Source organism: Gracilinanus agilis, chromosome 5 (genome assembly GCF_016433145.1).
Source record: "Gracilinanus agilis isolate LMUSP501 chromosome 5, AgileGrace, whole genome shotgun sequence".
NCBI lineage: Eukaryota > Metazoa > Chordata > Mammalia > Didelphimorphia > Didelphidae > Gracilinanus > Gracilinanus agilis.
Genome location: NC_058134.1, coordinates 110373697 through 110389283, shown reverse-complemented (window position 1 = coordinate 110389283; position 15587 = coordinate 110373697).

Genomic DNA, 15587 nt, shown 5'->3' with positions numbered 1-15587 from the left:
GAGAGGTGAGGGCTGGACAAGTAGATCTTAGAGTTATCTACATAGAGATGATTACTAAAAACATGGGACCTGATAAGCTCACTGAACAAAACAGTATAGAGGAAGAAAAGAGGACCCAGTCCAAAGATCTAGGGAACCCCGACTGCTAGATGGCATGATGTAAATGAAGATCCAGCAAAGCAGACAAAGAACAGTGAGACAGATAAAGGGAGAGCCAGGAGAGAACCTAGAGAAAAGAAGAGTACCAAGAAAAAGCTGAGCAACAGTGCCAAATACTGTAGAAGTGAAGAAAGGGGAAGCTTGAGAAAAGGCTACTGAATTTGGCATCTAAGGGATCTTGTGGATAGAAAATTGGCCTCAGAGGCAGGAAGACTCACATTCAGGCCCTAAATCTGAGAGATGGGTTATAAAAAACCACATAGCCTTTCAAGACCACAAACAACTCTCTAAGACGGGGTGCTGGCTACAACAGATAGATCTCAATCACTGAAACAGATTAGATATAGAACAGATAGGAGAAAATGTATCTAGTACCAAGTATCCCATAAACATAAAATACCCCATCTACTGAGATAAGAACTCATTATCTGACACAAAAGTCTGGGTCATCTGGATAGCAGCAGGGAAGAAATATGTCAAACCTTACACCAAGATAAGCTCCAAATGGATAAATGGACTAAAGATAAGAAGGTTGCATCTTAAACAAATTAGACATGTGGGGGAAATCACCAGCAGATCTACTAAAGGAAGAAAAGTTCATGACAAACACGGGATACAGAAGATTATTTACAGAAGATAAAATGGATACTTTTGGCTATGTAAAATTAAAGTGGCAAAAGCAAATCTAATAATGATGCCACTGCTGCTGATGATCATAGATAATGCTTATATATAGTGCTTTAAGGTTTGCAAAGCATTTAACAGCTATTATCCCAATTTATTCTTAAAACAATCCTGGATGGTAGGTATTATTATATCCATTTTGAAGCTAAGGAAACTGAGGCAGACATAAGTTAAACAACCTGCCCAAAGTCACATAGGTAGTAAGAGTCTGAGACCAGATTTGAATTCAATTCTTCTTGACTCCTGGTTCAATACTATTTAAAGTACCACTTAGCTGCCTGCATAAAATAGAGCCAAGATGAAAAGGATTAAAATTAACTGGGAAAAAAAAAATCTTTGCAATAGTTTTCTCTGATAAAGGACTAACTTCCAAGATAAATAAGGAACAAATTCAAATTTATAAAACTAAGAACTATTCTTCAGTTGACAAATGGTCTAAGGATATGAACAGGTAGTTCTTAAGGAAAGAAACTCAGGCTATATCTACATTAAAAAAAGTTCAAAATCACTACTAATTAGAGAAATGCAAATTAGAGTAATTCTGAAATTCTTCCTCATACCCATCAGACTGGCAAAGATGACAAAAAAAAAAAAGAAAATACAAATGTTGGAAGGGCTATGGGAAAATAGATGCATAATGTACCACTGGTTGGTCTATGAGTGAATATAATCATTCTGGAAAGTGATTTGCAATTATTCATAAAAAGATGCTAAACAGTACATGTCCTTTCACCCAGCTATACCACTGCTTCTGGGACCAAACCTGAAAAAGAAAAAAGAAAGAAGAAAGGCTCTTATTTGTACAAAAATATTTAGAATGGTTCTTTTCATGGTGGCAAAAAAACTGAAAATTAAAGGGATGTCTATCAATTGAAGAATGGCTGAATGGCATGCAAATATAATAGAATGCTGTTGTGCTCCAAGAAATAAGGAAATAAATTATTTCAAAGAGATCCTGAAAGAATTATATGAATTGATAAAAAGTGAAGTAAGCAGGACCAGAACAATTTATAACATCAATATTATTTATTCCAATGATTTTTTGTCTTTTCTTTTTTTTCCCCTAAGGTGGTAGAAGGTAGAGAGCAAAATAAATACCTTGCTATTAATTTTTAAATAGAGAAGTGGTAGGAGTTGTTCTACAGATGCAGAATGCTGCATATATTTTCAGGTTTGATCATTATATTGTTAATTTTACTTTGTGACAAAAGACTTCTCAGAGTAGAGTCATGTATAATGTTTGTAATGTAAAAATAAAACATATCAATAAAACTTAAAAAAACAAACAATCCACAAAGTTGCAGAACAGGTGCTGATCTGAATGCCTCACCAAGAGTTCCTAAATGAATGAACTCACAGATCAAATATTCCCCCCAAATTAAATGGGAACAAATAGGCTTTTGCGAGAAGTACTACCCTGGACCACATTAACTAGAAAAAAAAACCCAAAAACATTTGATTAAGTAGTGTAAAATGCTGTATTAATGGTTTCCCTTCCACTAGATATCACTTAAGAATTTGTCAAAATGTTCCTTGAAAGACAGAATAGAGACAACCTTGTCTGATGCCTTTTTAATGTTCTAATGTTTAAGAGAGCTGGGGCAGCTAGATAGCTCAGTGAATCTAGAGAGTGAGGGAGGCCCAGGGTTCAAATGTGGCTTCAGATATTTCCTAGCTGTGTGACACTGGGCAAGACATTTGGCCCTATTTGCCTACCCCTTGCTGCTTTTCTGGCTTGGAACTGATACATGCATCTATTCTAAGACAGAAGGTAAGAATTTTTTTTAATAGTAAGTTATAGGATTATCAAAAGTTGTTCACCAATGTCATGGAAAAAAAAATCCAAGGCTGAGTTTAAGAGAGATTCCCTAAATGTAAATGGTAAAGTCTTTCAGCTACTCCTGTATGTCAATGGTATTTGGTGGATTGAATCAAGCCCTATAACAGTGCAGAGTCTCCAAAACAAGATCCATAATTATCTAAAATAATTCCACTTGAATTGCATGCTGGCTACTGGAGTGGGGTGAGAGGAGGGGAGAAAAAAGAACATAAATTATGCAACCATGGGAAAATACTTTTAATTAATTGATTGATTAGAATTTAAAAATAAAATCAAATAAAATAATTCCACTTGATTATCCACACAGAAAAATGGATGAAGAATGTTTAATATCTAGACTATGAGAAACATATGCAAGGAGGACCTACAGAGTTTATCAATCATTATATATAACTTGGCTAAAAACTTCAACTGGATAACTTGGGCCCAGAATTGAACAAGAGGACATAAGTGGGTTGGACTATTTTTAGAAAACTACAAAGTTCTTTTTAATGATTTCCAAACTTCTCTCTCTCTCTCTCTTTTTTTTTTAAACCCTTATCTTCCAACTTGGAGTTAATACTGTGTATTGGCTCCAAGGCAGAAGAGTGGTAAGGGCTAGGCAATGGGGGTCAAGTGACTTGCCCAGGGTCACACAGCTGGGAAGTGTCTGAGGGCAGATTTGGACCTAGGACCTCCCATCTCTAGGCCTGGCTCTCCATCCACTGGGCTACCCAGCTGCCCCACCCCCAAACTTCTCTTAAAACAAAGACTCTCTTTTTGATACCTATTTTCTTTTGGTAATGTTGTATGGCTATGAACATTACAGTCTCCAAAAAACTGAAGTTGAAGGTCAGCAATGAAAAGGCATATGGTAAAAAGGAACACGGTAACATACTACAAATGAGAAATTCAAATGAGAAGTGGCCCAAAGGATATTACATTAATGTGCATTCCAAGAATGGACAGTCACATGACAAAAGTGAAGGATAACTAATGGATAGTTTATACACTCCCAACGGCAGCTTCATGATTTTAGAATTTCTTGAAAAAGATCCCTAGCACGATGAGTAAATTTTCTGTGGAAACTTAAAGAGCAGATGGACAAGAGTCTTACTGAATGGGGAGACATGGGATGGTATATGCATGCAAAGGCTTCAGTGAGATGTATCTAGTTTAAAATTTATCTACTATGGTCAGGTTTTTTTCCTTGAGATCCAAACACAAATCTATTTGAAACATCAATTTTCTTTTTATCCAATTTCAAAGTGAAATGTGAATATTTCTGGAAAAGTCTGGTTTCATAGTGTTTTTATAGACAACACCTATTAATTTGAAATATTTGCAGTATTTTAATGATTATATTTTCAAGCATTGCTCTATAAAGGGTATTTCCTTCTGGACAATATGCCAGTATTAAAACAAGCTAAAATTGCCAAGTATGCTCTCAAAATATTTGTTCATTACCTTCCTTCCTTCCTTAAACTATGCTTGTAATTTCAATAGATTTCACCATGGTTCTTTCAGTCAAGGGTAGCAGTTTCTCATAAGTTTTTTACTTTAAGACAGACTAGTTAATTCAAAATATCTCATACTTCAACAAGCTTTTTTCCCATTAAAATTTCATCTTCTATCGAAATAATAACAAAGATAATTATAGCACAAAATAGGGTAAATAAACATAGAAATACAATAAAAAGGGAAATTAAAAAAAAAAAACTAGGAACAATGTAGTACCATGAAAGTTCTAAATAATATCCCTTTTAGAAATCATCAGAACTTAAAAAATCTATGTTGCTAGCCTTCTGGGATAATGGGAATCTTGCCTCTACAGGCCACCATTTCCAAACTATGCCCCTGAACTCCTGACATCATTCTTTTTAAGTGAATCCTCCTGCTTCAAGCTCCCTTCTATGTTTTGTTTTCTCCTATTAGAATGAAAGTTCCTTGTGAACAGGGCCTGTTTTGCTTTTCATATCTCCAGGGCTTAGTACATTGCCTTGGCACATAATAAATGCTTATTTAATGTTCGTTCTCTCTCTCCCTCATTTCCTCTGTTTCCCTCCTTCCTCCTCTGTCTCCTCTCTCTCTTTGTTTTTGTCTCTCTCTCTCTCATTGTACCTGTTGTTTCTGGTGTGTTGTTTCCTTAACCTGACTCTTTGAAAGTAACTCCCTAGCTTTGGGCCTACTGTTCCCAAACTCAGGCTAAATTCTCCTGCTTTATCTTCTCAATCTATTATCTCATAGATTTCTGACTTTGATTTTTGGACCAGTTATAATTGTTTTTGATCACACCTGCCCCAATTTTCAAGGCTTGGTTTTGCTGACTTCCTCCTTCCCTGTTAATCACTGTTCACTAATCCCTAATGCCAGCTGATTCCTCTAACCATCCTATCAAATGGCAGAAACTCTTTGTATATATATGAGGAAACCACAGCAACAAAGCTGCCATTAAAGATAATGACACCCCTCTAAATAAATATCGATACTAAATGTCTAAATATTTTAACTTCTTTTTTTATATTATTGCATGCATAAATATCTTTAAATTTCTTTTTTAGTATTGTGCTTCATTTGTAGTCTTTTTGTGGGGTGGGGATGCTTGATTTTTATAACCATTAATAAATTTAACCCCTTTCCATGTTCATTCATCTAGTATTTATTTAGAACTCTCCAGTGAAATTCCATTCTTAAATTTCAAATAAAAATATTTAAGATTTACTGAGAAGGCAAAATGCTTGCCAAAACATGAGGGGAAATGAAGTAAGATTTAATATCCACAGTCATTTCACCTACAATGAGGAAGAAAGGAGGACCCTGTATGAGGAACAAGAAAAGGCCAAAAATTAAGGTTGGCACTGGCCAGTTAGTCTCCAAAAGAACCAATGAAATGTGAAAGAATATGAATTGTGAGCTTCTCACAAAGTTGAATCTAAGCCACATTCCAGGAACACACTATAAGGTTTTACTTTGTGTGAATAAAAGAACTGCTTTTTTAGATCCACCATGCATAAAGAAAAATAGGACTTTTTCATGAAATGATGTATTTGAATTTTAAAGAATTGTTCTTGACAACAAAAAAGAATTTAAGATTTTATGTAACTAGTAAATATATAGACATAATAATCAAGTCACATAAAATAAAGAAATAAAATAACCAAATACCATCTGAAAATGTATGTGCATATGGCAAAGTAAGTGCAGAATAACCTATTAGGGCTGGTAGATCACACTGACAACAATAAATCCTAATAAAACAATGAAAAGGCATTTACTTTTCTGTTGAAATTCCCTTTCCATATGTTTAACTTTATGTTTAAATGTTTAACTTTAGATTCTGTTAATATACAGAAAGTCAAGCCATAAAGGGTTAACTTACTTCTGATTTTCTCCTTTATCCTCTCCGAAAACTCTTTAAAACTCTCAAAAAGCTCTAGCTATGGTCTGTCTTTAGCTACCTGAGCCTGCCCTTAGCCATCAACAAGCTGCTCATCTTATCGGAATACGGAATCAAACGCCTTCCCAGCAGCTTTCTCCCTGCTGTGTTAACTGAGATGATGCTCTCTAGTTACTTATCCAGCAACTTAGCCCACTGCACACGTTTTCTCCACTAACTGCTTCTTTCTCTCAGTTCCTGTTCCTTTCACAATCAGAACTGAAAGACCCCAAAGAACATGGAACCAATATAGGCTGTGTTTCTCACCTTCCAATCAGGACTTGGTTACCTGGGTGACTATGTTACTGAGACAGGAAGCTCCCTATAGTCTCTCTCTCAGTTTCTTATTCCTCAAGGAGCCTTCCTCCTTTCTAATGAATAGATGATTCACACTAAAGAATTTATTTAACTAAAATCTTGCATTTCCCACCGCTAAAGTCCTATAAGATGCCCCATGATATAGATGTGGTCGTAGGTTCTTTGAGTCTACAAAAACAATGCATAAACTCTAGGAGATCCTACAAAATGAGAGATGTTTTGAATATGGACCCTCATGATGGGTCTAACTAAATTTAGAGGTTTACCAATAAAAAGCTGGGCCCCAAGGGATGCTTCTTTTGGCTACAGCAACTTAAGAAATAGTCAATTGAGTATGAAGAAGGTACAATCTGCATTGCTGGATGGATATCCAACCAATAGAATCACATTTTTTGAAGTATTAAAATGTAAATTTGACTTTCTGATACCTACCTTCTTACAAATGCAGTTTCAAAGCTGCTGCTTTCTAGATGCTCTTTTAAAAGGGGCCAACCTCTTCTTCCTCCCTTTCTGATAATTTAAAATACATTTTGAAAACAGAATAGTTTTAAAATAGTTTTACAAAATGATTTCCTCACAGATGGAGAATTTAGGTTGCTATCACTAGGTAAAGCTCTTGGGTTTACCTGAATGAACTAACTAGCTAGGTTTTTCACAAATATGTATCAAAGTAGTGAAAACATGTAATCAAGATAATTTTTAAAAATTAAACTATAACATGAAACTATCAAGATAGCATAAAAATGTTTAGTCTCTAATTTGGTATTCATTTTTCTCTTTTAAGCCAAACCTCATTTTTTTTTTTAGGTTACTTCAGCCATAAAAAAGTCCCAGACTTTGTTCAGAGCTTCTATTGGCTTGAGATGTCTTTGCTACTATTTGCTGTTTTGTCACTCTGCATTACTGCCAGCATCAACTAAGAGTTCTTTGATGGCAAAATAAAATAAATAAATAGCATGAATTTCTTCTTGGATCTTCAAAAAACTATTTATTACTCTCTTTCCAATTGAGCATTGTGAGTTAATGGGAACGTCACTGTCTCCTTCCTGATGATGTTTGAAACCTGGGTTTTATGTAAAAGCAACTTGGTATGATATATATCTATTAACCAACTATCCCAAACAGGACCATCCAAATCATTTGTTTAAATGTTTTGCCTTTCCCCCCACTGAACATTTCAATCCATATATAAACTAATAAGCTTCTCAGAAGCAAGATATTGGTGGCATAGGAAAAAACCTAAAGGCACCTCAACCATTCTGAGGAGAATGTAATGACAGTCATTATAACTAATCATTAAACGTAATATCACAACATTTCTTTTAATCTTCATTTTCTTACTTTTTAAAAGCATACAACAAGGCTATTTTGTAAAGAGACCATTTAAAAATATATGCCTTTCTAGCCTGTAGCACAGAGACAATGTAGTCACCAATATTACTTTGTTCAACATTTTTGTTTAATACATGCATTAAACCTAGATCATCAGTGCTGAGTACCCTTCTCTCATCACCCTCTTCTTTATAAAGAGGGTATAGGGAAACTCTAATCACCTCAGTGACACAATTCTGGAAGACTCATGATGAAATTTGAGATAAAAGCAGGATGCTGATTAGACATGGCCAATGTGGGTAATTTGTTGGGCTTGACTATGCATATTCATTAACAAGGGTTTCTTTTTCAATGAGAGGAGGGGAGCTGGGAGAAACAGCAGATGGATTTTCATCAATTGAAAAAATAAAATAAAAATGTAAAAAGCATGTACATTGAAGGCAATTAACCTTAGAGGAGTAACTGTTAACTGAGGGAGGGAGAGGGAAATCCTTGCAGCAAATTTCTCTAATAAGAATCTCTTTTCCAAGATGTAAATGGAAATGATTCAAATTTATAAGAAATAGATCCAATCTCCAAATGATAAATAGTCAAAGATATGAGCAGGAATTCAAAGCAAGAAATTCAAGCTATTCAATAGAAATATGAAAAAAATTCCAAAAAATTAGATAGAAAGCAATTCTAAAGTTCTATCTTATACCTGTCAATTGAGAAGGATGAAGAAAAAGGAAAATGATAAATGTTGGAGGGACGTGGAGAAAAAAAAGCACATCAAGATACTTCTTGCAGAACTGAATTGGTCCAGCTATTCTGAAATACCATTTGGAATTATGCCCTCAAAGCTGCCAAACTGCATATATCCTCTGACATAGAGACATGACTACTAGGTCTATACCCCAATGAGCTCAAGGAAAAGGGTTCATGTGCAAAATATTTGTAGCTCTTTTTGTAATGGCAAAGACTGGGAAGCTAAAGTGTGCCTAATGAGAAATGACTAAATAAATTATGGTATATGAATGTAATGAAATATCATTGTGCCATTAGATATGATGACATTCCTCTACAGACTGCACAGTGGACCTCTTCTACCATGCCCTAGCTCTTCATCTTAAAGCCTCACTCCAGTGCTAGAACTGAAACACTGGAAATATTTCTCAACCTTGTGTACTCTCCTAGCACTTCCATTTAAAGAGGTCGCCAAGGCAAGCCATATTTCATTCTTCCCTAGGCTGTACTCTGGACTTCTTTAACAAGCTCAACTTCCCATAATGTACTTTTGTCTCCTCACCTGCTGATTTTCAGCTTTCTTTTATGTGTTATCTTCCTTCATTAGAGAATGAAGTCTTCTTCTTACTGATAGTTGTATTCTCCACCATTCAGCATAACATCTAACCACACAGTAAATACTTAATAAATGCTTATTGACTGACTGACAGGGCTGGTTTCAGAGTAGTGGAGGAAAACTTGTGTGAACTCAAGCAAAGTGAGGTAAAAAGAACCATGCAAACAATTTTTACAGTAACAACACTGTTAAGATAAACAACTTAGAAAGACTTAAAAACTCCAATAAATGCTATAACCAATCCATAATTCTGGAATATTGATGATAGGGAATGTTGTCTACCTCCTAACAGGGAGGTGATGAATTCAGGATGTAGCATGATCAATGTTCTTATAACAGCTCTTTTTGTATTGGCAAAGAACTAGAAACTGAAGAAGGCCCATCAATTGGGGAATAACTGAAAAAATTATGGCATAGGAATATTAATAAAATACTATTGTACCTTAAGAAATATGGAAAGGAAAGTTTCAGTGAAATCTGGCAAGTCTTGTATGAATTCCTCCAGAGTAAAGTGAGCAGAACTTGGAGAACTATACATCCAACAATGTTAGCAACAAAACAATATAACAAATAACTGTGAAAGATTTAAGAATTCTGATCAATTCAATGAGTAATCACAGTTACAAAGGTCTCATGAGAAAGCAAGAAGTGATAGACTCAAGATTCAGAAAGAAACACACATTTTTGGATATGGTCAATTTTTATTTCTTTGTTTGACTACGTATTTGTTACAACAGTTTAGGGGATTTTCCCAGCAGGGAAAATAAAAGAGGGGGAAAAGAAATGCTTTAAAAAAATAAACAATATAGGAAAAGTGTTATCAAAGTTCATGAGAAGAAGTAGATAAACTTTCACCAATCCAAATACTTAAATATTTCTTTTAATTGGCATGTGTAATCTATTACCTACCCCTTAGAAGTATATCAAATGATCAAATAGAAACAGCTTGTGAACACCATGTTGCAATGGGTTGCTAAATTTCTAATTTACTGAAATCTGTCTTACATACTTTCCTTGTCAAGTAAAAAATATTTGGGAATCCAAGAGAGGTAAATTTACCGGAGAAAAGGAGTCCACAAAAAGAAATTCATTTCTGCTATTAATGAGAAATTGCCTTAAAGCATAACATGATACATGAATTACAGATCACAGATTTAGAATAAGAAGGAATCCTGATGATCATCTAAGCCAATCTCTTACCTTGACAGATTAGTAAAAATGAAAACCAGAGAGACTTAATGACTTGCTAAGGTTATACAGATAGTGAAGAATAGAACCAGAATTTAAATCCAGACCTTCTGATTCTTGGTCCAGGGTCAAATTTCTGCTATACCAATCTCTTTAATTTTGAATAGGCAGTTTCTGTATGAATTAGTAAAAAATCTAAACTGTAAAATATTTTATTCCACTTTATGATTTTTAAATATGTAAAAAAACATTAGAAAAGTAAGAGTTGGTGGATCTGCTTTAACAAGAAAAAAAGGTATTTATCTCAGTATAAAGGGGACATAATTTTGTTTCAATTGAACAAAAAAAAGGAATTATTAGGGAAACACATCGATGAGTTTGAATAAATTAAAATATTTTTTGTCAAGACCACAATAAAAAGAAAAAGGAAGTCATGTGAGAAAAATAAAAATAACTTTTATTTTTCTCAAAAATGACTTTTAAATTGCTCATGGGTAGGATGAGCTAACATAATAAAAATTACCATTCTACCCAAATTAATTTACCTATTTAGCGCCATATCTATCAAACTACCAAAAAACTTTTTTACTGAATTAGAAAAAACTATAACAAAGTTCATATGGAATAATAAAAGATCAAGAATATCAAGAGAAATAATGAAAAAAAATGTGAAGGAAGGGGGCCTAGCAGTACCAGATATTAAACTATACTATAAAGCAGTGGCCATCAAAACGGTATGGTACTGGCTAAGAGACAGAAGGGAGGATCAGTGGAATAGACTTGGGTTAAGTGATGTCAGCAAGACAGTGTATGATAAACCCAAATAGTCCAACTTTTGGGACAAAAATCCACGATTTGACAAAAACTGCTGGGAAATTTGGAAAACAATATGGGAGAGATTAGGCTTATATCAGCATCTCACACCCTACACCAAGATAAATTCAGAATGGGTGAATGACTTGAATATAAAGAGGGAAACTATAAACAAATTAAGTGAACACAGAATAGTATACTTTTCAGATCTCTGGGAAAGTAAAGATTTTAAAACCAAGCAAGAGTTAGAGAAAATTACAAAATGTAAAATAAATTACTTTGATTATATTAAACTAAAAAGCTTTTGTACAAACAAAAACAATGCAGCCAAAATCAGAAGGGAAACAACAAACTGGGAAAAAATCTTTATAACAAAAAACTCTGACAAGGGTCTAATTACTCAATTATACAAGGAGCTAAATCAATTGTATAAAAAAATCAAGCCATTCCCCAATTGATAAATGGGCAAGGGACATGAATAGGCAATTTTCAGATAAAGAAATCAAAAGTATCAATAAGCACATGAGAAAGTGTTCTAAATCTCTAATAATTAGAGAAATGCAAATCAAAATAACTCTGAGGTATCACCTCACACTTAGCAGATTGGCTAAAATGATAGAAGGGGAGAGTAATGAATGTTGGAGGGGATGTAGCAAAATTGGGACATTAATGCATTGCTGGTGGAGTTGTGAATTGATCCAACCATTTTGGATGGCAATTTGGAACTATGCTCAAAGGGCTATATAAAAGAATGACTGCCCTCTGATCCAGCCATACCATTGTTGGGTTTGTACCCCAAAGAGATCATAGATAAATAGACTTGTATGAAAATATTTATAACCGTGCTTTTTGTGGTGGCAAAAAACTGGAAAATGAGGGTATGCCCTTCAACTGAACAAACTGTGGTATATGCTGGTGATGGAATACTATTGCACTCAAAGGAATAATAAACTGGAGAAATTCCATGTGAACTGGAAAGACCTCCAGGAATTGATGCAGAATGAAAGGCGCAGAGCCAGAAGAACATTGTACACAGAGACCAATACACTGTGGTAAAATAGAATGTGGTGGACTTTGACCCAGGACAATTCTGAGGGATTTATGGAAAAGAATACTACCCACATTCAGAGGAAGAACTGCGGGAGTGGAAACACAGAAGAGGGGCAACTGCTTGAACACATGGGTTGAAGCAGACATGATTGGGGAATGTAGTCTGGAAACTACCACAATGCAACTATCAACAATTTGGAAATGGGTCTTGATCAACGACACATGTTAAAACCAGTGGAAATGCACAGCGGCTATGGGGGGGGGGAGGTTAGGGGGTGAAGGGGAAAGTAAGAGCATGAATCATGTAACCATGTTAACTTTTCTAAAAAATAAATATTAAAAAAATGACTTTTAAGACACATACGAAAAAGTTTAAAATTTTCAACTCATAGCCTCCAAAAGCTAAATAGTTAATGGATATGGATAGTTTCAAAAGAGAATAAAGCAAAAATTTCAATAAATACTTGAATAAATACTTAAAACTCATCAACAAGCAAAAAGATATAAATTAAAAGCAGTTCTATGGTATGCCCTCATATATACCAAATTGGCAAAAAATAATTAAATATGACAAACCTAACATTAGAGAGGCTAACATGAAATAAGTACACCTGTTCATTTCAGACAGAATTATAAACTAGTAGAATCTTTCTGGGGCAGAACATAGTAAACATTACCAAAATACTTAATTCCTTTGACCCTACAGTTCCACCACTGAACATACCTTGAGAATGTTAACAAAATGAAAAAGTTTCAGATTTGTATAGTATTATTTGTAAAAGTATAAAAGTAGAAGCCAATTAATTGTCTAATAGTAAGGAAATGATTAAATAAAGTATAGTACACTAGTGTAGTGGAGCACTATGTTGCAATTGGGATCTAAAATTATGAGTATAAAGAAATTTGGTTAGTTAGGAAATGTTATAAAGTAAAAGGCAAACAACAACAAAAACAAAATAAGAAGAATAAGGCATATTCACAGATATGAGGGCATAAAAGGAAAAAGGGAACAAAGGGGGAAAATTCACCCAAAGGAGAACCCAAGTGAAAAGTTATAACTAAAATTAATGTGGGAATTGATTTTGAATGTAAATAGTTGCAAAGCAAATTTAAATGATTGTATGGATATTTAATAGAAACTCTTGCACTGTGGAAAGAACAATGAATTTGAGATAAAGGGCTTGGCATTTAAATCTGATTCTGCTATGAACTACTGTGGACAAGTAAATGAACCTCTTTGAGCCTCAGGCACCTATCTCAATTATAAATCAATAGAGTTAGATGAAGTGACTTGTAAATTCCCTTCCAGGTCTAAATCTACCATCTTATGTTTCTAATATTAAGTATATGTTGTTATTCATCCTTCTTTTTGGAGAGGACAATGACATCACAATGATATCTTGACTCTAGAATGAATTGGTTTAAGTGAGGCAGTGGTACACAAAGTCGTCAGCCTCCAGAGTCATCCAAATCCAGTAGCAGGGCAAAAGTCAAGATGCCCGGCAGTGGCCTTGTATGCAACAAATGACCTTGGCATCTCTGATGTCTGACCAGGCCTTAAATGCTCCATAGCACCTGCTTTAGCTGCTTTTATGGTTATTGGAACAAACTGTTCTGATCTGTCCATTCCATCTAGGGGAAGTCTCCACATGCTAGAGGTAGACATCTCCTTAACTCACTGATGAGTTTGATGCCTATCAGTTACCCTCAATCTGGTTTAGCCAAGGTTCTCAAAGGTATGGCATGCTGCACATGCTACAGCTTTTGGATCCACAGATGAGAGTTGGGTGAAAGGTAGACACCAATAGTGGATAAGTAACTCTGAAAAGGGCTCAGCAAGCCCTCACACCAGAAGTGCAAGTCCTCCCTGAAAAACCCATTCTCTCCTTGGTCAAATCATTTGAGAAGGTGAGCTGATCCAATTAGAGGAGCCAAAGAAAAGAATTTAAAAGTGAAGGGACTTTATTATAAAGCAGTAATTATCAAAATTATCTGGCACCGCCTAAGAAATATAATAGAAGATCAGTGGAACAGAACAGACATAAAATAACTAGAACTAAAAGATTATAGTAACCTTGTATTTGACAAAAATATAGACCCAGGCTATAGGTAAAGAAATCACTGTTTGGTAAAAATTGCTGGAACAACTGGAAAGCAGTTTGGCAGAAACAAGATATAGACCATTCTTACTTACCCCATTCACTACAATAAGAGTGAAATGAATACATAAGGTAGACATAAAAAGAAATATAAGCAAATTAGAACAGGGAAAATATTACCTTTCAGATTTTACAGATAGAAGAGGAATTTATGAGTAAACAAGAGATGGAGAGCATTGTGAAATGTAAAATGGATAATTTTCAGTACATTAAACTGAAAAGTTTCTGTACAAGTAAAACAAATATTGCCAAGATAAGAAAGTAGAAAACTAGGGGAGATTTTTCATAGTCTGTCTTTCAGATAGTGGTCTCATATCTAAAATATCTAGAGAATTTTGTCAAATTTGTAGAAATAAGAACCATCCCTCAGCTGATAAATGGGCAAAAGATATGAACACAGTTTTCAGATAAAGAGATCAAAGCCAGATGTATAGATATGTGAATAAATGCTCTAAATTACTAATGGCAGAGAAATACAAACCAAACCAACGAGGCACCACCTCATACCCATCAGATTGGCTAAAATGACAAAAGGGCAACAGGACAAATATTGGAGTAGATGTAGAAAAGCAGAAATGCTTATATACTTGAGCTGATCCAACCATTCTGAAAAGCAATTTGGAATCATGTCCAAAGAGCTATAAAACTGTGCATATCCTCTGACCCAGCTGGGTCTATTTCCCAAGGAGATCAGGGGAAAAGGAAAAGAAACTATATGTTCCAAAATATATATAGCAGCTTTCTATGATGGCAAAGAACTGGAATTCCATCAAATAGGAAATGGCTATGCAAATTGTGGCATATGATTGTGATGGAATACTACTACACCATAAGAAATTAAAGAACTACATGAGATAATGGAGAATGAAGTTAGTAGAAGAGAACATTATATATAGTGGCAGATTTAATATTTGCAAAATAACTTGTGAATGTTTATTCACTTCCAGAGAATGAACTCTGAGAAATGGGAACACAAATGACATAATCTTTTATTTTGCCAGATGATACTTTCTATAGTGTGGTAAGGAGAGGGATTGAATCAAATAAATAATTTTTTTTTTAAAAAAGAAAGTGAAGGGACCTATTCAAATGCCTGTCAAGACACTTACAAATCACAACTAGAAAAACTCCTTGCGGAGAACGTTCAAAGACTTGGGAGTGGTTCCAGATGAGAATCCATGAACAAGTCATTGATTTGCATAGTCCTGAAATTGCTAAATAGATCACTTCTATAAGCACTGAACCAGGTGTAGAAGTTGAAGTCATTATTACAGATGCCTAATCAAT